Source organism: Macaca nemestrina, chromosome 6, assembly GCF_043159975.1.
Source record: "Macaca nemestrina isolate mMacNem1 chromosome 6, mMacNem.hap1, whole genome shotgun sequence".
In the NCBI taxonomy this organism is placed as follows: domain Eukaryota; kingdom Metazoa; phylum Chordata; class Mammalia; order Primates; family Cercopithecidae; genus Macaca; species Macaca nemestrina.
In genome coordinates, this window is record NC_092130.1 from 107,153,198 (window position 1) to 107,178,461 (window position 25,264).

The following is a 25,264-nucleotide window of genomic DNA, read 5'->3' on the forward strand; positions in this document are numbered from 1 at the left end:
CAAATAAACTTATTTATCAGAGTGCCTGATAAGCAGAGTATGCACCCAACCACTGGTATCTTAAGCAAGCAAACAGCTAAATGAAGGAATAAATGAACAAGAATACAAAGAGAAATACAAGGAGACCTAGTCCAGGCTGAGTGAGCATGGCTTAGCCTTGTAGTTGTGGGCAGTTCATGGAATTGATCTTGTCTTCAACCTCCTCATTCAGTTCAACTCTTAATTACTCAGAAGGTGTTCTGAGAGACATCACAAGTCACAACACGTCTAGTCTTCAGTTTCCCCTTTGCACAATGATAGGGTTAACTAGCTGGTTTTTAACATCCCTTTAATCTCTAACTTTCCATTAGATCATTATAGTTATTACCCTCAACATCTGTGACCCTGGACTTAGTCATAAATTCTGCTCCTAATTATCCATGCTTCAGACCAGCAAACAAAAAACAACAACAACAACAACAAAAAAAAAACCCCACAAAAAACCCACTGCTTTTTCACTTGTGGATGTTAGGTAATATTCACATTAGCTCAAATAGTCAAACATAAATACACCTGTGATGGTTAATATTAAGTGTCAACTTGATTGGATTGGAGGATGCAAAGTATTGTTCCTGGGTGTGTCTGTTGAGGGTGTTGCCAAAGGAGATTAACATTTGAGTCAGTGGACTGGGAAAGGCAGACCCCTCCCCCCCTTAATCTTGGTGGGCACAATCTAATCAGCTGCCAGCCAGGCCAGAATAAAAGCAGGCAGAAGAACATGGAAAGACTGGACTGGCTGAGTCTTCCGGCCTCCATCTTTCTCCTGTGCTGGATCCCTCCTACCCTCGAACATTGGACTCCAAGTTCTTCAGCTTTGGGACTCGAAACTTCAACCACAGACTGAAGGCTGCTCTGTCGGTTTCCCTACTTTTGAGGTTTTGGGACTCAGACTGGCTTCCTTGCTCCTCAGCTTGCAGACGGCCTATTGTAGCACCTTACTTGTGATTGTGTGAGTCAACACTCCTTAATAAACTCCCCTTTCTATGTATGTCTATCCTATTAGTTCTGTCCCTCTAGATAACCCTGACTCATATAACACCCATGCACATTTCACTTTTCTGTATTTATTCCAAGTTTCCTTTTGAAACTGATACCACTGATATAATCACTTCAAGAGCTTATAAACTGGATGGCCCCTAAGATCCATAGTCACTGAAAAAAGGATAATATGCTTGCAAATAAATCAGGGTGGACTATAATGAAAACTGTCATATGTCCTGTCTTGAATTAGGAGGTAAAGGTATGGTACAAACTTTGGTGCCAGACAGACCTGAGCTTAAATGGTGGCTGATGATGCTTACCAGCTGCATGACCTTGGGCTAGTTACTTAATCTCTTCAAATTTTAGTTTTTCATCTGTGTAATGGAGCTCATGAGATCCCAGTATATTGTTGAGAAAATTGAATAAAATAGTGATATAAAAGGGCTCGGCAGGCACAGCACACATTGCTTTCTTCTGTCTTATATGGCAGGCATAGATTATAAGATGTGTGCATCCAGGGCCCCATGACCTTGAGTTTTTGATCTGATACTACAACCAAATGGCAACATTATGTTTATTGCTAAATTTGAAAAAAATCTTTAAATTAAAAAACAGAAAATTACTTCCATAAATGAGGTCTCGAGTGGTTATTCACTGCAGTGTTATTCAGCATTTTGAAATTCTTTGACCTGCCCTGAATTTCTAATTATCCCATGTCATGCTGCCTGAGGAGGAAGTGCTTGTGAGGTCTCCCGGGAAGGCTGTGTGTGTTGGGGAGAGGAGAAGAGGGCAGTGAGGCTCCGAGGACCTGTCCACATGCTGGCATGAAGGAGATGGTGGGAGAATATGATGGTAAAGAGGAAAAATGAGAAGGTGTGAATGAAGGAGGCCAAAATGCTGATAAATAGGAAGGTAAACCTTATTTGCTCTTCATTTGTCATTTTGCTGTATCCAACTGGTAGTAGATAGTCTAACAAACAGTAGAATCTTTCAAATACTGACTAGAGAGAGGTTATTTTCAGGCTTGAGGACGTGAAAAAGAGAAGCAAAACTAAATAACTGAAAACCGAACAACCAAGTGCTGATTAACCGAGAGCTGGCTCTAAAAAGAATGAAAACATCTGCTGGCTTTGTTGAAGGAAAATACCAATCCCGTTGGGTTTTTACTGCAACAAATCCTGTTCACAATTTTCTGTTTGGGAGTGATCCAGGAAAAAAATGACCTCTCCCTTTCTGGTAATGAATTTCTATTCCCTTTTGAACTTTAAATATGTTAATTTAATCCCCAGATGGTCACCAAAAATGTGTATTGACCAACTATAGATCCTGATATACAGCTTGAGGCCTTGCTTCTACCCTGCTACTCCAATTCTGCTGCTTCTAAACATAGCGCTCATGAAGAGGAAGATTGCCTGGCCAGGCCCAGCCCGGTTCAGGACTGTCTCTCCAGTGTTTATAAGAAGTTTGCCTTTTTGTCATAATGTCCCTTCACTGACTTGAAGCATTCCTGACACACCAACAATTTCACAGATTGGTTAGGAACAGAAAGTCAGTGGAATGGTATCAAAACCACATTACTGGGCTTGAAATCACCAACATTTGGAACACATTATCCTACAATATAGTAAATACCTCCCAACTGGGAATTTATTTATCTACTTATAAAATAATTCAAGTGTCTCCTCTCATAAGAAAAAGATACACAGTAGGTTAATCAATCTTTTTTTTTTTTTTTTTGGACAGGATCTCAGTGTTGCCCAGGCTGGAGTGCAGTGGCATGATCACAGTTCACTGCACTGTCTTCACTTCCCGGGTTCAAGGGATCCTTCCACCTCAGCCTCCCGAGCAGCTGGGACCACAGGCATGTGCCACAACACCCAGCTAATTTTTGTATTTTTTTGTAGAGACAGGGTTTTGTCATGTTGTCCGGGCTGGTCTTGAGCTCCTGAGCTGAAGCGATCCACCTACCTTGGCCTTCCAAAGTGTTGGGATTACAGGCTTGAGCCACTACTTCAGGCCCATGGTAGGTTAATCTTAAAACCAAAAAAAGCGTTGTCTGAGCTTGCCTCTGTGCGCAGTAGTACTGAAAATGCTTGGAAGAGTGTGCTCCTGGTAATACCGATCTTCATGCTTCTCGATGTCTAGTTGGTTAGAAGCAGAATCTGTGTAAGGTGGGGAGTCATCTTTCTAATCTTGGACTCATTGGCATTTATTAAGTTCTGAGCCCTTACTGGAGGCGGGGTGGGGGGGAGTCTAGAAGCTACAGGAGATCTTATCTGTCTTCAGCAGCATCCACACCTACTCTCTTCACCATCCGGAACCCTCCAAATATGCAAGTGGGCTAAAGCTGCACATGTAGAAATCATTATGTGAACATTTGAGCATTAATGTAAGTACTTATCAAAACAGTATGGCTGGGCCTGGTGGCTCATGCCTGTAATCCCAGCACTTTGAGAGGCTGAGGCTGGCAGATTGCTTGAGCCCAGGAGTTCAAGACCAGCCTGGACAACATAGGGAGATCATGTCTCTACAAAAATACAAAAATGAGCTAGGTGTGGTGGCTCATGCCTTTGGTCCCAGATACTCAGGAGGCTGAGGTGGGAGAATCACTTGAGCTTGAGAGGCAGATGTTGCAATGAACTGAGATCGTGCCATTGCACTCCAGTCTGGATGATAGAGCAAGACTCTGTTTCAAAAAAATAAATACATAAATAAAGTATGTGAACATCTAAGGATGCATTAGAACCATTTGCAAACTGTTAATTCCATGAACAAAGTTTTATTGAATAACAGCATAGTGTAGGCAGCTGTGCTCAGAACTGTAATAGGATGCACAGACGATAAGGCATAGACCTCCCTTCAATGAATCCATAGCCCAGAAGAGCAGATTTTTAAATCCCCAAAATATTAAGAAATTAAGATCCCTCAACTACCTAATTCACATAGTTTTGGGCACTTCCTATATCCAGTAATGACTTTTATATTTTGTTCATCTCTCTGGCTCTCTTTCTATTTTATTTGTTTTCTTCCTTGCTCCACAAGTTTTGGAAATGGCTTATAACAAGAAGGCATGCGATAAAATAATGATACAATATTACAAGAAAAAAGAAAACATTGTCATCATTTTACATGTCTTCAAATCCTGCTGGTCCACTTTTTCAACAAACTAGCCTGAAGATTCTGGCATCTTCAACAGTTTATGTTCTCTCTGCCTCAGTCACTCATTCTCCCTGATAGATCCAACCTTGGTCTTACCAACAGGAGCTCCACCTCCTCCAATATCTTAAGCTCTCCTTTATCAATTGTTAACCAACTTTCTATCCTTTCTGTTCTCTGCCTCTCATATCCCCAGTGTGTTTGTTATTCAACCTCGTTCCATTTCAGTATACCAGCCCTTTAAATGCTCCTTTCTCTTCCCATTGAATATCCTCACCTGTGGCTTGTTTCCTTCCTTATCCAAACTAAATATAGGCTGTGTCACTTGAACCACTGTCTTTCTGCTGCACCTGTCTCTCCAATTGCCAAAAGTGGATCATCCTGATTCTTGCTGTCTCTTATTTTGGTATATCACTCCACTACTTATAGCTGTCCCTGTATATTCAGGGTCTCCAAACCCAGACTGGTCCTCAGAGCGCTCTGTGTCCTTTAAAAAATTGCCGTTTTCAGATCCCTCTCTCCTTCTCTACAGGGGCCAGACTTCCACTGCTCTCTTCAAGCTACCCTCCCCATCTCTTCTGCCCCTTATTTCATAGAAAAAATTAGAGCCATCATGTATGATATCCCCAAAACCCAAGGACTCCTTTTTATGAAATATCTACCTTCTCACTATCCCTACCTCCACACCTTCAGCTGCAATAGAAAAGGTGTTCCTTCCCTGAATAAAGTTTATTCCACTGGGTTGCTGAAGCAGTTTTCATGAGGAAAAGGGAGGTTTCCATGTGTCAGCTGGAATCTGTGCTTCTGCAACTCTCCCTTTAAGGTCATCGCTTGGGTAACTGTGTCCTAATATCTATCCTTATAATTGGATCTCACTGTTAAATCTAGGATCTCCTTCAGGGGTTCATTATTTAAAAATTTAGGGGCAAGTGATAAGATTTGTATGATGAGATACAAATGTGCTAATTTCTTGAATACCTTATTCCATATTCTATTTCGGATTCTGCATTGCTAACCTACTCCGGACTTGCGCTTTTTATTTAATTTCTTTTTTTGTTTGTTTGTTTTCTGTTAGTTCTTATCAAATTAGGATTTAAGAGAGCAAGGTTCACATTTACCCATACATGGAACAATCAGGGCCAATATCAACAATCTGTTGACAGGAGAAGAGGAGGAGAGAAGGTGCTCATAAAAGTTAATAAAAACAGAGCTTCAGATGATCCTCAACAAAGGAAAATGATCTGTGGAAACAGGAAGCTCTTCATTCCAAATCAATTTATTTTGACAGTGTTAGATTATATACACAAACGGGCCTGACTTGGGGTTTTTTAGTGTACTTGCTAAGTCTTCCCTAGAGGAATGGCCTTTGAGGAAAGAGCACCCTGAGTCAAGCTAGCCTAGGTAAATCCCCACCTGGCTCAGTGCCAAGCCTGGCATTCAGCACTCTGAAGAGGATTACCCAAATCATCAGGTGCACAGAATTCCTATCATTCAAATGATGGTCACTAAGCCAAACTTCTCAACCATCTCAGGGAGAAAGCTGTAACTCTCAAGTGTACTAAGCCTGCACCACCAGCACTTATGTGGTGGATTGCTCAGCGGGGGTCCTGCCTCGCTTCACCAAGATGCTCCTGCATAGCTGCAGACCTTGCTCTTGCTCAGCCAGAAAGAACTGAAGCCTTGGGAAAGAGGAGTTTACCACTGAGAATCCATGTCGTGATCATTTGCTAAATCTCCTGCAAGACACTCCCGCAGACAGAAGCAGTGTGGTGTGATTCATGTTAGGGAGTCAGGCAATCCTGGGTTTGAATCAAACTTTAGATCATTCTTTAAGTTTTGATTTTGTTATCTGTAAACTGGGGATAATAGCAATATTTGCCTTAAGAAGTTGCTTTAAGGGTTAATTATAAAGCCCTCAGCTTTATAGATAACCCTAAATGTTTAGTGTATTGTTAGTATTTCTGTCATTACCTCTAAGACTCCACTCAGCCTTATTTTGGAAAGAATCTTTGCCATTGGAAAACACATTCAAGGATCATGCAATGTATGAGAGAGTAAGAGGAAACCAGAGCTGGTGGTCTAATGTACTGGCTTGAAATTAGCAGGCCTTGTTCCCTTTATCCCAGACATAACAGGAGCAGCCAGTTCTCTGTGGTAGGAAAATCTGAGGACTCCCTGGACTGGGTTACCCACAGCAGAGCTGGGTTCACTGGAGAGGCCACGGCTAAAGATGGATTCTAGCTGGGGAGGGCAAAGCTGGACTGGGAGTGGTGGGGAACAACCAAGAATCTAAAAAGAATTTAGGATTAAACAAAGTGTGTCTTAATTTGAATGAATGAAAAAGGCAGATTATGAGTCAAAATAAGCCCTATGCACCCAATAAAGTGCCTTTACCCTAAGCACCCTCTGTGGCTGCATGAGTTAGCCCTGCAAATGTACAGATATCTGTATCTATAAGCATAGCTATGTCTATATTTATAAATGTAATTATACCCATAAATACATCTATAGCTATTGCTATAATCTATTATTTAGATCTAGGTCTATACATATCTGTCTAGATCTTTACAAGAAAAACAAAGGCTATACAACAAAGAGTTTACATTGGATATCTTTGGGTGTATAGGATTATGGATGTTAGGAAATTTATTTTATTTTATTTTTGCTGTCTGTGTTTTCTGATGAGTATATCCCCATTTGTAATAAGATAAGACAATAATAGAATGTTAATTTTGAAAAAGACATTGGGGCCAGGCACGGTGGCTCACCCCTGTAATCCTAGTACTTTGGGAGGCTGAGTCTGGCAGATCACTTGAGGTCAGGAGTTTGAGACCAGCCTGGCCAACATGGTGAAACCTCGTCTCTACTAAAAATACAAAAATTAGCCAGGCGTGGTGGTGCACGCCTGTAATCCCAGCTACTGGGGAGGCTGAGGCACTTGAGCCTGGGAGGCAGAGGTTGCAGTGAGCCAAGACTGTGCCCCTGTACTCCAGTCTGGGTGACAGAGCGAGACTCTATCTCAAAATAAATAAATAAGTAAATAAAAATGAAAAAGACATTGGAAGGAAGGAAAACAATATTGGGGTAATCTCAACCTTGGTCAACTTCCTTTTGTCTCTCATGAGAGGGAGAACTGGGAAGACGAGGGAAGGGAGGTGCTGTCAGTGGGGAGGGTCCAGATTGGTTTAGACTATAGACAGATGGCTTAAGGAAAGTCCCTTCAGTCTGCTCATGGATTCACTTCTCAGCTTTTATGCATGGCATTTTAGTTCTGAGTTGTGCTCTACATAATCCAGTTCATTATTTAAGTAAAACCAAGAGTGTTTTGATTGGGCCACTTTGTTCACCTCACTAGCCCCACCTCCATACCTTCAGCTGCAGTGGTTCAGCAAGGTAATTCATTCATGTGGTTCCTCTGACTCTCGATAAGTAGAGAGAGTGGATTTTAAATGAGGTCTTTCAAAAAGAACTTAGGTATAGGACACCTAATAAAGAAACTTATTTTAATTTCTCAACTGTACTGTACACATAGGTAAAGTCACTAGCATCCTGATAGTCAATTTTTAGACTGTATGTCTCCTGGGTTTCTCAGGTTAATATTTTGGTCAGGATTCAAATCTAGAAGGCACGGAAACTTTATTATGGGAAGGTGGATTAATAGGTACAGATCTAGAAAGAAATACATTTTTCTTTCACTTTGATGTGTTGTGTAGAATCCTGGACTCTGATTATGAAAATGTTTGAGGCTCACACTGGAGACAGGACCAGCAGCAGGTGTGATGAAAAGAGCAGAAAACCAAGGGCTTCACTATTCTTCTTGTCCTTGGGTCTCCATCTGAAGCAATCTTCCTCCAGCTCCAATACAATTCTCTACCAGAGCATGACCTTGCTTTCCATACCCATATATTTAGCCCCAGTGGACATTTACACTTTGCTATGTCACTGGCCCCTCAGATTCAAAATAACTGAAACTGGAATGTTTGGAAAGATCGGTATGGAATTCTTTATCTTTGCATACAGATCTGCTTTCCCTCCCATGTTTCTTGCCATGAACAATGACATTACCATACATCCACTAATTGGGATCACTGAAGTCACTTTTGACCTCCTCCTTGTTTTGTTCTCTATGTCCAACCAGCACATTGAAGATTGCAAATTTCAGTACAGTTTTTACCACTTTCTCCATCTGTGCCTTCATTTTTTTCTTGGCCCACTTTCAGTCCTAACCAACCTGGCTTCAGTCTATTTCAACTCTGTTCAAGTCTTTCTGGTTACATTCAACTTAATGTTATTGCACACCTTTTCATTGCTCAAAAGAATGCTAAATACTGGATGTGCAAAGTTTATAAAAACAGACCAATAGCTAATAATCGTAGATCTTTACTCTGTAATAGATATATCCTTCACATGTCTATTATTTAATTTCCAGAAATACCTGGATGAGGTAGGTGTTAGTATTATGTCCATTTTATAGATGAGAAAATCAAGGATTAGAGAGATTAAATAAAATTGCTGAAAGGTACACAGTGCTTGTTGGTGTTAGGTGTGGAGCTGGGCTGTCTGTTTCCAGAGACTGAACTTTTCATTTTTAATAAGAGAGGTTTCTGGTTTCAAGGAGTTACAGACTAGTGGGAGAGGCAACATACAAACATGAACTGATATAATGGACCAGTGGGAACATGAAGCAGGGTGTGAGGTCAGAGAAGGCTTTACAGAAGTTACATTTGACCCAAGTCATCCATGATGAATAAGAGTTAACCAGAAGACAATAATTAGAATAGCTAATACTTAAACAGCATTTACCACATGCAAGATACTGTTTTAAATGCTTTACACATATTTCCTAATTTTATCTTTATAAATTTAGGTAGTTGATATGATCGCCATTGCACAAATGAGAAACCTGAGATTAGAAGGGTTGCATGATAAATTTGAAGTTACACGACAATTGAATGGCGGATCCTGGATTCAAAGCTGCAGTTTTGTTCTAGAGTTAGTGCTATTAACCATTACATGTTACTGCCTCTCAGCAAGGTGTGATAAGGGCTTGATAGGGTGTGTCTTGGGAAGTGTGAGTGGTGCTGACTCACAGTGAATGGCGTGAGTGTGGGCAATGGCAGGAGGTGAGCCTTGGTAGGGGCTAAATCATGCCCTACATCTTCCCGAATTCACATGTTGAAATCTTCACCCCCAATACCTCAGAATGTGACTGTATTTGGAGATGGGGTCTTCAAGAGGTCATTAAGTTAAAATGAGGTCATTAGGGTGGACCCTAATCTGATATGACTGGTATCCTTATAAGAAGAAGAAATTAGATCACAGGGAGAAGAGGCAATCTACAGCCTAGGAGAAAGGTCTGGAATAGATTTTCCCCTCCCCACTTTCAGAAGAAGGCAACCTTGTTGATACCTTGATCTTGGGCTTCTTCTAGCCTCAGGAACTGAGAAACAATATACTTCTACTGTTTAAGCCACTCAGTCTTACTCTGGTACTTTGTTTTGCCAGCTCTAGCAAACAAATACAAGCCTATAGAGATTTGGTAGGGCCAGGTCAAATTGAGCCTGGATCCAAGAGGCATTAGGAATGGACTGATGGGCTTTCAACTGCACAGTCATATGATCTGACAATTGTTTTATAAAGCTTGTTCCAGTGGCAGTGTGGAAAGACTTGAGGCTTGTTGGGATTGATGTGGAGGTCCAGGCAGAGGATAGTGAAGGTCTCATCTGAGTCAGAAATGGAGTGGAAGGGACTGATGCAGAGACCATCAGGAAAGAGATGGCTACCCACTTCCCCTCCCCACCCTTTGAACCTGCATCTGAAGCCAGCTGGAATTTTCTGTCAGTTCCTGAATATGTCATGACCTTTTTACCCGCTTTGTGCTTCCACATCTTTGTACGTACTGTTGCACCTGCGGGAGAACCTTTAGCTGCCTCTCGTTGAATGATGCTTTGAGACTCAATGTGTCTTCTGTGATACCATCTCCACTTCTGTTTGCCACTCCTCATTGTTTCATGGCACTGTGAGCATGTCTTTGGTATGACTCTCACCCTCCAGCTCTGTGATTTTTATGTTCCCTGCCTGTTTCTCTCACTAGATGGTGAGCTCCTCAAGAGATAAGTACATGCCTTGTTTGTTCTAAGGTCTAGCTCACTGACTAACAAATAGAAGCCCACGACACATGTTGAATAAATGAACAAAACAAAGCCTTATGAAAAGATACAAAGGACCATAGGAATTTAAAGGAGAGGTGAATTCTGGTTCCACATGTTTGTATAAGCAACTATGTCATAAATCAGGCTTTGGAAGATATGGACTCTAGAGATATCACACGCACCTGCCTGCCAGATAGCCTTGCTCATTTCTGTGTATTAAGAAACGCTAGGAAAACATGAAACACATCTGATTACTCTAGTGGACTTTAGAGGAAACTATGCTTGGGGACAGCACAGGTGATTCAAAATGCTTACTTAAAGGGTGATAAGTGGATTGAATCATCCTAATGCTCAGTGGCCCCTTATAGATCTCATTCCCCTCACTTGTGAAAGTCAGCTGTTTCAGATTTGGTTTTTAAACTCACTTTTAGTTAAGGATCTAGAATTTGAAAAATGGCTATTGCCTCAGTAGCCTTCAAATTCATCAAAAAGTGTCATGGTTCTAGCTCTTACATTTGACTTAGAGTTGAGGAGTTAAGAACAGCTATCATTGGTCAGGATGAAGATGTGATTATGCTCCTATCTATACTGTCTCTTAGGTGCAGATAGTGAGTGGCCCAGATGCATTGGGTTTTTAATGCATCTCTCTCCTAAATGATACTCGTCTCTGAAGTTTAATTTTCCCCATGAGTTATATAATTTTTTTTGTTTGTTTTTGAGACAGAGTCTCGCTCTATCACCCAGGCTGGAGTGCAGTGGTGTAATCTCAGCTCACTGCAACCTCCACCTCCCAAATTCAGGTGATTCTCCTGCCTCAGCCTCCTGAGTAGCTGGGACTACGGGCGTGTGCCACCACACCCGGCTAATTTTTGTATTTTTAGTGGAGACAGGGTTTCACCATATTGGCCAGGCTGGTCTTGAACTCCTGACCTTGTGATCCGCCTGCCTTGGCCTCCCAAAGTGCTGGGATTACAGGTGTGAGCCACCGTGCCCAGTCTATAAACACTTTGTTTTAGGTTTGATGTCATGAATCCTTAAGAGGAGAAGTTGATTTTTATTTTTTGGCACAAATTCTTGATAAAATAGCTATCCTCAGAGGAATCTTTGGATATCAGATGGTGGAGGTGATGCTTATAGACTATTTATAAAGACAATGTTACTGACCTGTAGTAGTTCCCTAGCAGTGCCATAACAAATTACCAAAAGCTTGGTGACTTAAAACAGAAATGTATTCTCACAGTTCTGGAGGCCAGGAGTACAAAATCACGGTGTCAGCAGCATTACCCAATACCTTTTTCTAGGGACACATAAGAGGGGGAATTCTCTTTTCAGCAAAAGTGGTTTTAAGAGGCATCCACTGCTTTGGCATCTGCTCTTGAAGTCTAGATCATTCAGAGTCGAGAACAACCTTGAGATACAGAGATATATGGAGACCTTCAACATATAAGACTAATCTATTATTTGCAATCAGACTGACATTTGGCAGTGAATAACTAAGGAAACACTGACCTTGCTAGTGTTCCAACAGAAATATTTTCTCTGGGATTAACTGTTCTTGCACAATTTTCCCCCATGCCATCCTCAATCAATAAATACATAAATAAATAAAATAAAATAAAATAAAAGGCATGACTTCTGTCTGTAGCAGGGAGATATATTTTCATGCGTACTATTTTGTGAACAAAATTAGATTTCCTCCATATATTTTGTGCTTTAAAAAAATACACTCCCATCTAATAAAGATTTCTTTTTTTAATTACACACACATATACACTCACATTTCAATAGGTCAAACCTGCGACATCTTTGCACATCAAATTGATTTAATTTAACAGAGACTATGGTGATTTATTAAGTGGCAAGTTGGACACATACAAAAGCAACACTGGGGGTGTAATATATATAAAGCCATGACTATTTAAAACCTCCACCAAAGTACAGCCTACAGAAGTAGGGGTGTGAATGGCAAAAGACTGGATTCTAGCCTATTAAAAAGCCACCTGCTTTGGTGTTTCACTGAAGACAATTACTTTTTACTATGTAAGATACAGAAAGAAACAATCATTTTATGAATGATTAAATAGCAAGTCTTAAAAGGGACATCTCACTGTGTATGTCATTAATGATGCAACAGGGAGCTTAGCTGCCCGCTTACGTAACTCAAAGAGCACTGTTACCTGTTTCATTGATAATACCTTGGAAAAATTCTTCTAACTTAAGCAAAGCAAGTAAACTTACTTTTGATATTTTATTTGAAAGAGCTGAATGGTAGAGGTTGTTTGTGATTTTCTGAACACTGCCTTCAGATTTCTTTCTCTGTTAAGACTTACTATGAATAACGCTTACCTAAGATCATGGAGATCGGGCATAAATTGAGCAACAGGCAAGCGGGAGAAAGGAAACACTGATTAGTGAGGCCTGCTGGGCTGTAACCCTCTATCCTTGACATCTGTCACTGGTTTTTGTGAATAATGAATTCAGTTCCCGTAAATTACTTTGAAACAGTTACAAAGTCAGAAGTGTAATTAGTGGTGATAAATGGTATATCTGAAGATACTGCAGCTCAATCAATCTTCATTTTTCAAATCATTACTTCTTAGTAGAGTTAATAGACTTGCCATTAACTACTGGGAAGATGAGGTTGACTAAGCATAGATTGACAATGAAATGATTTACGAAATGTATATTTCATTACATATGGGCCATCGGCTTGTGGGTTCTTTTAAATTTATGTCTCCTAATAACAAGATAATCTTGAGCCATAAACTCTAGTGTCTGAAAACTGTTTCACTGAGAATATCAGATTTTAATAGCAAAATAAGTTGATTGGTTTTTAAAATGTCCTAATTAGTAATTTTTTCATTCTTTCAGCTACAATAACAAATGTTACAACCTCCAGTGACATAACATGTATTTAATAATTGTCTAATGAATACATGCTACTTAGAGAGATCAGGAAAGAAGAAGATTAACTAATATGACATGATCTCAGCCCCTAGGTAGCCTGGGATCTGGTGAAGATGGTGTAACATGCCAACAAAGCACCATTTAAATAGCAACATTTTAGTGTGTCTGAACTAAGTAGCAGAAAGACAATCACAGTGAATATCAGGAGAAGCTGGGAGGAGGAGATGCTGGTATACACAGAAATGGGGAAAGCACCTTAAAGAAGTGGGATACAGGTCCAAGAAATTTAGCAATAAAACAGAGTTGATGAAGAGCACAGTTGTTGGCCATGTGAACTCTGGAAAGCATTCTGCTTGGGAAAGTAATGTAACATCTCCAAGCATCAGTTTGCTGATATATAAACTGGACATAAAGATAGTCACTCTCTCCGAGGGCTGTTCTGAGGACTGAATGAGACAGCAAACATACAGTAATTAGCCTAGAGTCTATGCCACAAAGGCAATTATTATTATATTACTAATTATATGTTCCCCAGGTTTAGCAATAGTACCAAAATGTCCTCCATTACAAAAAAGTAACTATTTACTTTACAATACATGTTATAAATAAGTGCCAGATGGAATATGGTTAGGTGCTAACTCCTCCCCCAATTGTAGCATAAAATGCCTACATAGACCCTTTTGAAGTTTTCTCTTTTTTTTGAGACGGAGCTTCACTCTTGCTGCCCAGGCTGGAGTACAATGGCACGATCTCGGCTCACTGAAATCTCTGCCTCCCAGGTTCAAGCGATTCTCCTGCCTTAGCCTCCCAAGTAGCTGGGCTCACAGATACCCACCACCACACCCTGCTATTTTTTTTTTGTATTTTTAGTAGAGATGGGATTTCACCATGTTGGCCAGGCTGGTCTTGCACTCCTGACCTCAGGTGATCCACCCACCTCAGTCTCCCAAAGTGCTGGGATTATAGGCGTGAGCCACCACGCCAGCCGATGCCTTTGAATTTTTGTAAGTTGAAATTCTATAAGGGCCCTCTTATGAATCATTACAGATGGATATGTCTTTTTAATTTGGGTGCATACTGGATTTGATAGCTACCAAATTTGGCCTGGCTCCAGATTTGCAGATTCATAAACTAACAGCTTCTCAGTTCCTTCTCAGCTTCTGGCTCCCCCATCCCTCTAACCCCTATCCCTTTACTATTTTTTCCATGAGATTTGAAGGCTCATAATGTGAGCAGTTTTCCAAACTTATGGCATCTTTCCAACACAAATCATTGCTCCTGAGGGCTAGTAACAGGCCTCTGTTGTTACATGGAAATTCCTCTAATGCCACCACCTTTCTGAAGTGACAGCACACAAAGTGGTTATGACTTCGGCACAGATGACACACTCAGCTATTCCTCTCCCTTCTCGCCTCTTCTTGCCCCACTCCTCCGGTGGTTTTGGTCAAGTGGGTAGTTTGAGGCCCAGGGAGAGGTGGAGCCTTTTAGGAAGCCCAGAAGCAATGAACATAAAATAATACGGGGACTGTCTGATAAATGGGAGGGCAGGTTTGTGGTCTTCACAGCTTTCCACCTCTGTGAACTGTTTTAGTACCTTGCAGGTATTATTATTGTCTTTCCTCTTCCCCTGCTGTAGTACACAGGTGAAACTCTCCTTCTGGTCTGTTTGCTTCTTTGGACATGATTCTATTATATTATAACACTGGGCTTACGTGTGAGCTTTGGCTCAGATTGTCTCATGAGCTCGTCAGGTGCTAGCACACCTGCTCAGATGTAGCTTCCTTTCCTGGTTCCCAAACTTTGTCTGCTTTTAAGATTCAGCTGTTCAACATGCAGATTCTTTTTTTTTTTTTTTTTTTTTGAGACAGAGTCTCGTTCTGTCACCCAGGCTGGAGTGCAGTGGCATAATCTCGGCTCACTGCAACCTCCACCTCCTGGGTTCAAGCAATTTTCCTGGCTCAGTCTCCTGAGTAGCTGAGATTACAGGCACATGCCACAACTCTCGGCGAATCATTACATTTTTAGTAGAGACGGGATTTTACCATGTTGGCTGGCTGGTCTTGAACTCCTGACCTTAGGTGATCTGCTCACCTCAGCCTCCCAAAGTGCTAGGATTACAGGCGTGAGCCATGATGACTGGCCAACACACAGGTTCCGAGGCCCCTTCCCTGAAGATTCTGATTTCACAGTTCTGAAGTGGAGCTAGGGATCTGGCTTTTGTACACGTTCTGAGTGACTCTTATGAGCCAGAAATTTTAGAAAATACTACAGTCTTCTTGGGAGTGGTGTGTGTGTTTGTATGTGTGTGTGTGTGAGAGAGAGAGAGAAATAGAGAGAGAGACAGAGACAGAGAGAGAAATAAGTGAGAGAGTTACAACAAGCATCGGTGTCCTTTTTGGAAAAGTATCCGTTCATGTGCTTTGCCCACTTTTTATGTTTTTTTCTTGTAAATTTGTTTACATTCCTTATAGATTCTAGATTTTAGACATTTGTCAGATGCATAGTTTGCAAAAATTTTCTCCTGTTCTGTACATTGTCTGTTTACTCTGTTGATAGTTTCCTTTGCTGTGCAGAAGCTCTTTACTTTAATTCTATTCCGTTTGTCAATTTTTTGCTTTTGTTGCAATTGCTTTTGGCATCTTTGTCATGAAATCTTCTCCTATTCCTATGTCCAGAATGGTATTGCCTGAGGTTGTCATCCAGGGTTTTTTATAATTTTGGGTTTTACATTTAAGTCTTTAATCCATCTTGAGTTAATTTTTGTATATGGCGAAGAAAGGGGTCCAGTTTCAGTCTTCTGAATATGGCTAGCCATAGGGAATCCTTTTCCCATTGGTTTTGTCAGGTTTGTCAAAGATCAGATAGTTGTAGGTGTGTGCCTTGTTTCTGGGTTCTCTATTTGGTTTCATTGGTCTATGTGTCTGTTTTTGTACCAGTACCATGCTGTGTTGGTTGCTGTAACCCTGTAATACAGTTTGAAATCAGATAGTGTGATGCCTCCAGCTTTGTTCTTTTTGCTTAGGAATGCCTTGGCTACTCAGGCTCTTTTTTGGTTCCATAAGAATTTTAAAATAGTTTTGTATTAGTCCATTTTCATATTGTCATAAAGAAATACCTGAGACTGGGTAATTTATAAAGAAAAAGAGGTTTAATGGGCTCACAGTTCCATATGGCTGGGTAGGCCTCACAATCGTGGCAGAAGGCAAAGTAGGAGAAAGCCATGTCTTACATGGTGGCAGGCAAGAGAGAGCATGTGCAGGGGAACTGCCTTTTATACAACCACCAGATCACTTGAGACTTATTCACTATCGTGAGAACAACATGAGAAAAACCCATCCCCATGATTAAATTACCCCCCCGCCCAGGTCTCTCCCATGACATGGGGATTATGGGAGCTACAATTCAAGATGAGATTTGGGTGGGTATACAGCCAAATCAGGTAGTGTGTTGCCTTCATTCAGCTTTGTTCTTTTTGCTTAGGAATGCCTTGGCTACTCAGGCTCTTTTTTGGTTGCATAGGAATTTTAAAATAGTTTTCTCTAGTTCTGTGAAGAATGTCAATGGTAGTTTATTATGAATAGCATTGAATCTATAAATTGCTTTGGGTAGTATGGTCATTTTAATGATATTGATTCTTCCTGTCCATGAGTATGGAATGTTTTTCCAATTGTTCGTGTCATCTCTGATTTCTTTGAGCAGTGTTTTGTAGTTCACCTGGTAGAGACTTTTCACCTCCCTGATTAGCTGTATTCCTGGTGTTTTATTCTTTTTGTGGCCATTGTGAATGGGATTACATTCCTGATTTGGCTCGATGATCTGTCTAATATTGCTGGTGGTGTGTTAAAATCTCCCACTATTATTGTATAGGACTCTAACGCCTTTTTGAAGGTCTCTAAGAACCTGCTTTATGAATCCGGGTGCTCCTGTGTTGGGTGCATATATATTTAGGATAGTTAAATCTTCTTGTTGAATTGAATCCTTTCCCATTATGTAATGCCTTTCTTTGTCTTTTGTTGGTTTAAAATCTGTTTTGTCTGAAGCTAGGATTGCAACCCCTGCTTTTTTTTGTTTTTCATTTGCTTGGTAGCTTTTTCTCTATCTCCTTATTTTGACCCTATGTGTGTCATTGTATGTGAAATGGGTCTCTTGAAGACATTATACCAATGGGTCTTGATTCTTTATCCAGCTTGCCACTCTGCGTCTTTTAATTGGGGCATTCAACCCATTACATTCAAGGTTGTTACTGATACATGTGGATTTGATCCTGTCATCCTGTTAGCTGGTTATTTTTCAGACTTGTTTATATGGTTGCTTTATAGTATTACTGGTCTGTGTACTTCATTTTGTTTTTGCAGTGGCTGGTAATGGTCTTTCCTTTCCATATTTAGTGCTTCCTTCAGGAGCTCTTGTAAGGCAGGTCTGGTGGCTATGAATCCCCTCAGCATTTGCTTGCCTGTAAAGGATCTTATTTCTCCTTTGCTTATGAAGCTTAGTTTGGCCAGATATGAAATCTGGATTGGAATTTCTTTTCTTTAAGAAAGTTGAATATTGGCCCCAATCTCTTTTGGCTTATAGGGTTTCAACTAAGAGAACTGCTGTTACATCTGATAGGCTTCACTTTGTAGGTGACCTGACGTTTCTCTCCAGATGCCTCTAACGATTTTTCTCTTATTTCATCCTTGGAGAATCTGATGATTATGTGTCTTGGGGATGATCTTCTTGTGAAATATCTTACTGGGGTACTTTGCAGTTCCTGAATTTGAATGTTGACCTCTCTAGCTAGGTTGGGGAAGTTCTCATGGATGATATCCTAAAATATGTTTTCCAAATTAGTACCATTTTCTCTATCTCTTTCAGGGACACCAGTGAGTCATAGATTCAGTCTCTTTATATAATTTATTATTTCTCTGAGGTTTTGTTTATTTCTTTTTGTTCTTTTTCTCTATTCTTCTCTGACTATCTTATTTCAGAAAGCCAGTCTTCAGGCACTGATATTCTTTCCTCTGCTTGGTCTATTCTGCTATTAATACTTGTGATTGAATTATGAAATTATTATAGTGTCTTTTACAGCTCTATTATGTTGGTTATGTTCTTTTCTATACTGGCTATTTTGTCTGTCAGCTCCTGCATTGTTTTAGCATGATTTTTAGCTTCCTTGGATTGGGTTTCAATGCAGTCTTGTAGCTCAATGATCTTTACTCCTATCCATATTATGAATTCTATTTCTGTCATTTCAGCTGTCTCAGCCTGGTTCAGAACCTTTGCTTTAGAAGGGATGTGGTTTTTTTTGAGGAAATTAGGTACTCTGACTTTTTGAGTTTTCAGGGCTCTTGTGGTGATTCTTTCTCATCTTTATGGGCTTATCTACCTTCAATCTTTGAGGCTGCTGACCTTTGGATGGATTTCTTTTTCTTTTATCCTATGACTTTGAGGGTTTGATTTTGGTTTAAGGTGGATTCAGTTGACTAGTTTGGTTTCTAGAAGATTTTAGGGAGCCAACCCTTAGCTCTCAACTCCTGGACTGCATGCTGTAACTTTGGGGAACTTGTATTGGGCCCCAACTTTGTTCTCTGGCTCCTCGAGATTAGGAATGCACTGTGTTGTGGGGCTGAGGTATGGTAGCTGCAGCAGAGTGCTACCAGTTCCCAGGGTGCCTGCCTCCCTGTAGGTGTTCACCACAGTGGCAGAGGCAATGCAGCTGGAGGGGGCGTGGGGAGCCCCTGCTGGCAATTTTGAGCACAGTCTCAAAATTGGTGGTGTTGGCTCAGGAGCAGGGCACCGGCGGACACAGGTTTGGGTACCTTCTCTGTGCCCTGCAAGAAGGAGTGATCACTCAGGGCAGGGTAGGATCTGCTGTTCTCTGCACAGCGTTAGTGCAACTGTGGGACACTGGTGGGAGAGGGGCTGGCTGGCTCTGTGCCTGCCAAGGATCTGTTTGCAAAGGCGATCAGCAGAGGCAGAGGGGTGGGGTGCACTCCCACACTTGTAGGGCAAGGAAAGCAAGACCTGCCTGTGCAGACAGGTGCCAGCAAAGTGACGTGGAGAGTTTTTGAGGTCCTGTGAAAAGCTGCAGTATGGGGAGGGAAAGAGCAGTTTGGTGCATGGCCATAGGGCCACCCTTCTGGAGATCTTTGCTGGTCAGGCATGGTCCACCAGCATAGAAGCTATGGTGCAGGTCCCCAGGACACCCAAGGCTGCCATGAAAGCAGGTGTGGTCAGGCTGGGGCCCTGGGAGAGGCTAACAGACCAATAAGTGCTCAGGTCGGACCAGCATCTTCTGATGGCAATACCATCCTGCAGAGATCAGGTCTGACAGTTCCCTAAGGGCTAAAGTCTTCTATGGAGCAAGTTAAGCCTAGGCAGATGGCCATCCCTGGCTGTGCTCTGCTACAGACCCTCCTGCACCAAACCCTCTGGGCTCCATATCAGCTGACTTGCTGCCCCTACCACTTCTCTAAGCAGCTCTCCCTGCCAACTCAAGTGTCCATGGTGGTCTAGGTGTCTCCTACTAGGGTTCCAGAGGCCCATGGTGAAAGCAGGTAGATCCTTCCCAGTTCAACCCATCTATTCTCCCAGAGCCATTGTAGGTCAGGAATGAGTCCCAGTGCATGTTAGTTCCATTCAGGGTTCCCAACTTTCTTCCCCTTCAGCCCAGCTTCTGTGCCTTCCTTCTATCTACTCCTGGTGCCTTCCGTCTAAAGATCTGTTAGGAGGATGGCAGTTGTTTCAATCCTTCCATGAGAGCTGTTCCACCTGGCTCTATCTAGACAGCCACCTTGCTCTCCCTGCCAGTATTTTTCTATTTCTTTTCTTAATGATGTGGTAGAAGCTTTTTGTGTATTCTGGATATAAGCCTTTGCTTGTTGTATATATGTAAATATCTTTCTTCACTTTGTAGCTTGCTTTAACTTGGTTATGGTATCTTTTGACTGCCAGATGTTTTGCATTTAAGTAGTCACAATTTTCCACCTTTTTCTTTGTTTTGTACTTTTTGTGTCTTTTTAAAGACATCTCTACCTTTCCTAATGTCATAGGATAGTTTCTGATATTTTGCTCCTGAAGTTTCAATTTTAACACTTGTTTTAGTCTTTATGGAATTTTTGTTTGAATTGTTTTTGACTGAGATCATTTTCATTTGTCCTCTTGTTTTAGTTTATTGAATGGTTCATCCTTTTCCAGCTGAGTTTTAGTGCCACATTTTATAACAATATCTCATTTTTGCTTGGACTTTAAAAAAATTCTCTGTTCTGTTCTTTATCTGTCTATTCCTGAACAAATACTTCACTTTTACTTTTCCATAACTTTAAAATAAGTCTTTCATCCAGGCATGGTGGTGCACACTTATAGTTCTAGCTATGCAGGAGGCAGAGGTGGGAGGATTGTTTGAGCCCAGGGGGTCAAGGCTGCAACTTGGGAGACAAAGTGAGACCCTGTCTCTAGAAAAATAAAATAAGGAAAAAAAAAGTCTTGCATTCTTATACATCAAGACTTCTCTCCATTTTACTTTTCTTCAGAATTGTTTAGAACTCCCACCCTTTAATCTTTTGTATATGTTTTTCATTAGTTGTTAAATGCCATTAAACATTTCATTGTAGTTATTACACATTTTGGAATATTATTGCATTTATACATAATGCTGGAGGAACAGACTTCATGATATTGTGCCTTCCCATAACTATCTTATATAGAGTAAATTTATTTCTGGGATGCCTTGTAGTTTTTGTTGCTATTGTGAATGGCTTCTAAATTATATTTTATTATGCTTATAAATATTATGTATTTGGCTACTGATAACCACCTAGGAACACTATTGAATTCGTATAGTGCTGCTATATCCAGCAACCTTGCTGAATTTGATTATTAGAAATTTAGGTTTGCAACTCTTAATGCACTCTCAAAAATAAACAAAATGAGATGGGATCAAAGATTATAGGAGAATTTTTTAGAGACAGCTAGGGGTATGCTATAAGTCTTTTAACCTAAATGGAAGGGGTTGAGTGGGAGCTACTTTCTCCTTCACCTCAAGTTAAGATATGAGGGATTTAAAGAACCTAATAAACTGTTCTCTACAGTTTACAGTTCTAGGTGAACTGTGATCCTGAATCCTTTATGGAAAATGCAAAAGAGATGTCTTATCAAAGGAGAGATGGCTATGTTAGCGGCCTGGACCATTGGAGTTGGTCAGGACAAATGACGCTTGAATGTTTCTCATAGATCAGATATGGTTCAATGGGGAGAATGCCTGTACAGGACCACCCAAGTTTTGTTCAAGAGAACTGTCTAGGTGGGTACAAACCCTAACAGAAGGAAACTGTCAGTTACCTAGAAAGTAAAGGAAGTAGCTAATGATTTGGACTTGCCTTACTCAAGGGAACTGCAAGAAAGAAATCCCTGGTGGTAAGGAAGGAATTGCAAACAGACCACTAAAGTGCCTCTGGGAGATGGTTGGCTTTGAACCCCTAACTAGAAGGCACTCATACCACAGTGTTGTTAGCCATTCGCTGCCACTAGCTCCTCTTCACCCTTTGACCTTGGAGGTAGGGGATCAGAAACCACAGTAAACAAGGCAGGTCAGGAAGTATAAAAGTGCAAGGTGGAGAAGAGAGAGAAAAAGTCAAACTTCCTTCCAACTATCAGTTTCATAGGTTGCTAGGGTGATTAGGCCTGCACTGGAAAAAAAGAATCAGCTTTTGATGAAATTTAAATGCTACTTATTGCACTGGACTGGATGTGTATATTACTGATTGCAGGATCTTAAATTATTAAGTGTAACTCTAAAAGTCATAAGATTGCCCTAAATGTCATTCAGAAATAGGGATGAACTAGACCTACTGAATAAATGAAGTACAGTGGGAGATGAAAAGCAAGTTGCTTTCTGATTGTATTCCATGACTCTGGCTTATTTGGTATAATTGTGACATACATGACTAACATAATGTAATATCATAATTGTATGCAAGGCACTATATTATGTAGGTTAGAAACTGGGCCCTGGAGCCAGATTCTTGAATCCTAGCTTTGTCATTTATCAGAAGTCTAACCTCTGTGTGCTTCAGTTTTCTCCTTTGTGAAGCATGTAATTGCATTGTTATGAGCATTAAATGAGTTAATATATTTAAAATGCCTAAAGTAGTGCCTATCACATTGAAACCAGAAAGTAAATGTTAGGTAAGCTGGTTATGATAGCTTTATTTATAGTTAGTTGTAAAAATACTCAGTTACTACATACAATAAAGTGCATGTTTGGGAGACAATATATGTTTCTGAAAGTAGTTGAAAATCTGTGAGCAAACATTTTGAAAAGCATAACTCAATTTTTCTGAATATAATAGTTTATCTGGCTGAGAATGGACTTTAATTTTTTTAAAGGTGCAAACACTCTTTTCCCCCTCTGACAATGAAGGCTGATTGTGCCTCTGATTGAATACCACTAATATTGTTGAAAATTTTGTAAACCATGCTGAGGGCACTCCACAGAAATTCATGCTAGGTGAGTTCAAGTGCTGCTTCTGTGCTATTCAGCAAAGCTTTTGTTTTCCTTCCCCCCCCCCCCCACTTCTTGTTGACTCCCTATTGATTCCCCATGGGACTATTCCCAAATTCTTCTTTTGCCTCAAATCCCAGCTCCTTATTTATATTCTTTATCTGTATCTCAAGACTATTCCATTAACATGCCAGGAAAAAAACCATTTGCTAAGTGGTGCTCCAACTCCTTCAATATCCCTCCATCTCCTCCTCTATTCCTTTTCCCTAAACAAAAGTATCCTCCCTTCTTTCCAAGGCAAATGTCCCAAATTCTAATTTCTACCTACTACTAAACTGCTCTATTAACTATTCGCTCTCAATCTCATTTTCAACTTCTATACCTATTTTTGTTTTTTTACAGTTATAATGCCAGATTACCACCCTAAGTCAAGAGGAAGAAAGATATTAACAGAAGCTGAAATTCCTACCAATGAACTAAAATATCTCTGCTTCAGTAACAGCACTTACTAATCAGTGACAGAATTGGGGGCAGGAGGTGAGAAGAGGCAGAGATGGTGAAAAGAAATATGTAACTAATACAAAATAAGCATATATGTGATTTTCCCTCAGCTTCTATTATGTGAGTTAGTCATGTAGTGCCTTCTCAACCAAACAGCTCCTATAGAGCAAGGATATCCTTGCCAATCGTGTTTATTTTGTCCACATTCCCACATACAGTCTCCACTTTTAAAAAAATCCATTGTGATATAATTGAAATACAATAAATAGCACATCTTTAACATTGTATAATTTGATGTTTTTGCATATGCATATATCTATAAATCCATCACCACAATCAAGTTAGTGAACTTGTTTCTTTGTGTACTCAACCACTGATATGCTTTCCATCACTATAGATCAGTTCACACTTTCTATAATTTTATGTAAATGGAATCAGACAATATGTATTCTTTTTTTGTCTGGCTTCCTTCACTCAGCATAATTATTTTGAGATTCATTCATGTGATTTCACTGTATCAACAGCTCATTCATTTTTATTGCCAAGTAGTATTCCATTGCATGCATGTACAACAATTGGCTTATCTATTCACCTGCTGATGGATATTTGTGTTGCTTTTAGATGTTTACTATCATAAATAAAGCTGCTATGAACATTCTTGTACTATAAATCTTTGTATGGACATATGCTTTCATTTTTCTTGGATAAACATATAGGAGAGAAATGGCTGAATTACTATGGTAGATTTGCATTTAATTTTTTAAGGCACTGACAAACTGTTTTCCAAAGTGGTGTGCTACTCTGAACATTTTAAATACCCATTTTTTTTTTTTTGGTAAATTACATGAATGGAAAGTATGGTGGGTTAAATATTGCCAATAGTACAAGCTAAAGTTTCTTAAGAAAAATTATGTGTAGTCAGCTATGTCTGCATAGGAATATAAGTCATAGGAATATAATCCTTCTGTGTCTGCTTTGCTAAACTACACACTTCAGATAGTCAACAATGTGAGGACACATGCCAAACAGAAATGCATTAACCGACCAAATAGCAGCTGTCCTTGGAGGACTGCTGATTACCCAGCAGGGCTGTGATAGCACTCCAGCCTAAGCTGGTGGCCCCGTGCTAGGAGCATAACTATCTCATTCATTTTAATGGTTTTGGCAACATGCAATACTCATGTCATCTTATTTTGATGAAGCTTCCAATTTTCATTATGCCTTTCATAATGAAAATCAATTTCAGATAAACTGCTGATGGCACTGTGTGTGTGTGTGTGTGAATACATGTGTACACACACATATTCATACATAGAATTACATATATAAACCTAGACATTTTCTCTTGCTCCAATAAGAGTGAAGTTTGTAAATTGTTGTCCTAGTAATGATAATCTGAGCAACTTCTCACTTATAAGTTACTAACCCTGGTGAGAAACTTGTGACATTGATTTAGCAAGCTTGCAGATCCAGACCTAGGAGGAGCAGGAGGTCAGTGTGTATTGGTGGGAGAGGCCAGATGAATTCTGGACTGAAACTGTGGGAAGAGATCCTGCCGTCGCACAGTAACCACTGGGGGTGTGAACAGATCCGTGTGAGGGACAAAAGGTGCCAGGAAGGCAGCCCGTGTGTAGAAGGTGCTTTCCTGCGTACTGCTGCTGATTATTCTGGTAACTTTCTGCTATCACTACTCATTCAAAGTAAGAAGAAATTCTCCCTGAAAGATGGCCCTTTGAGGAGCTACAGACTTTCCCCCATTTAATTCTGCTGCAGAACTGTTCCCTAAACCGTGTAAATGAAATAGAGCACATTGCCTCAAACTATGATGCACAACACTTCAGGGCATCCAAGTAATATAGAGATTTGGTAAGATATAGTTTAGCACAGGCTTAAAATTCACTTAAAAAAAACTCTGGTCAGGACCTCCCTGTTCTGCTTCTTTCCAGCAAGAGGGTTCTTCCTCTATCTTTGACTTCTCAGGATCCCTCAGTTTTCGGCCTCAAACAAGGCAGGGATCCCCTTAGAGGATCATGGGCTTTCTCCC

The 25,264-nt window shown here is 40.4% G+C and overlaps 1 long non-coding RNA gene across 1 annotated transcript; it reads left to right on the top strand.

Moving 5' to 3' along the window:
• Positions 1-1,775: 1,775 nt before the first annotated feature.
• On the top strand, positions 1,776-23,388 carry LOC105475206 (uncharacterized). Its single transcript, XR_983206.2, has 3 exons — positions 1,776-1,932; positions 22,605-22,725; positions 23,122-23,388. It is a non-coding gene; the product is annotated as an uncharacterized lncRNA (long non-coding RNA).
• The last annotated feature ends 1,876 nt before the right edge of the window (positions 23,389-25,264 follow it).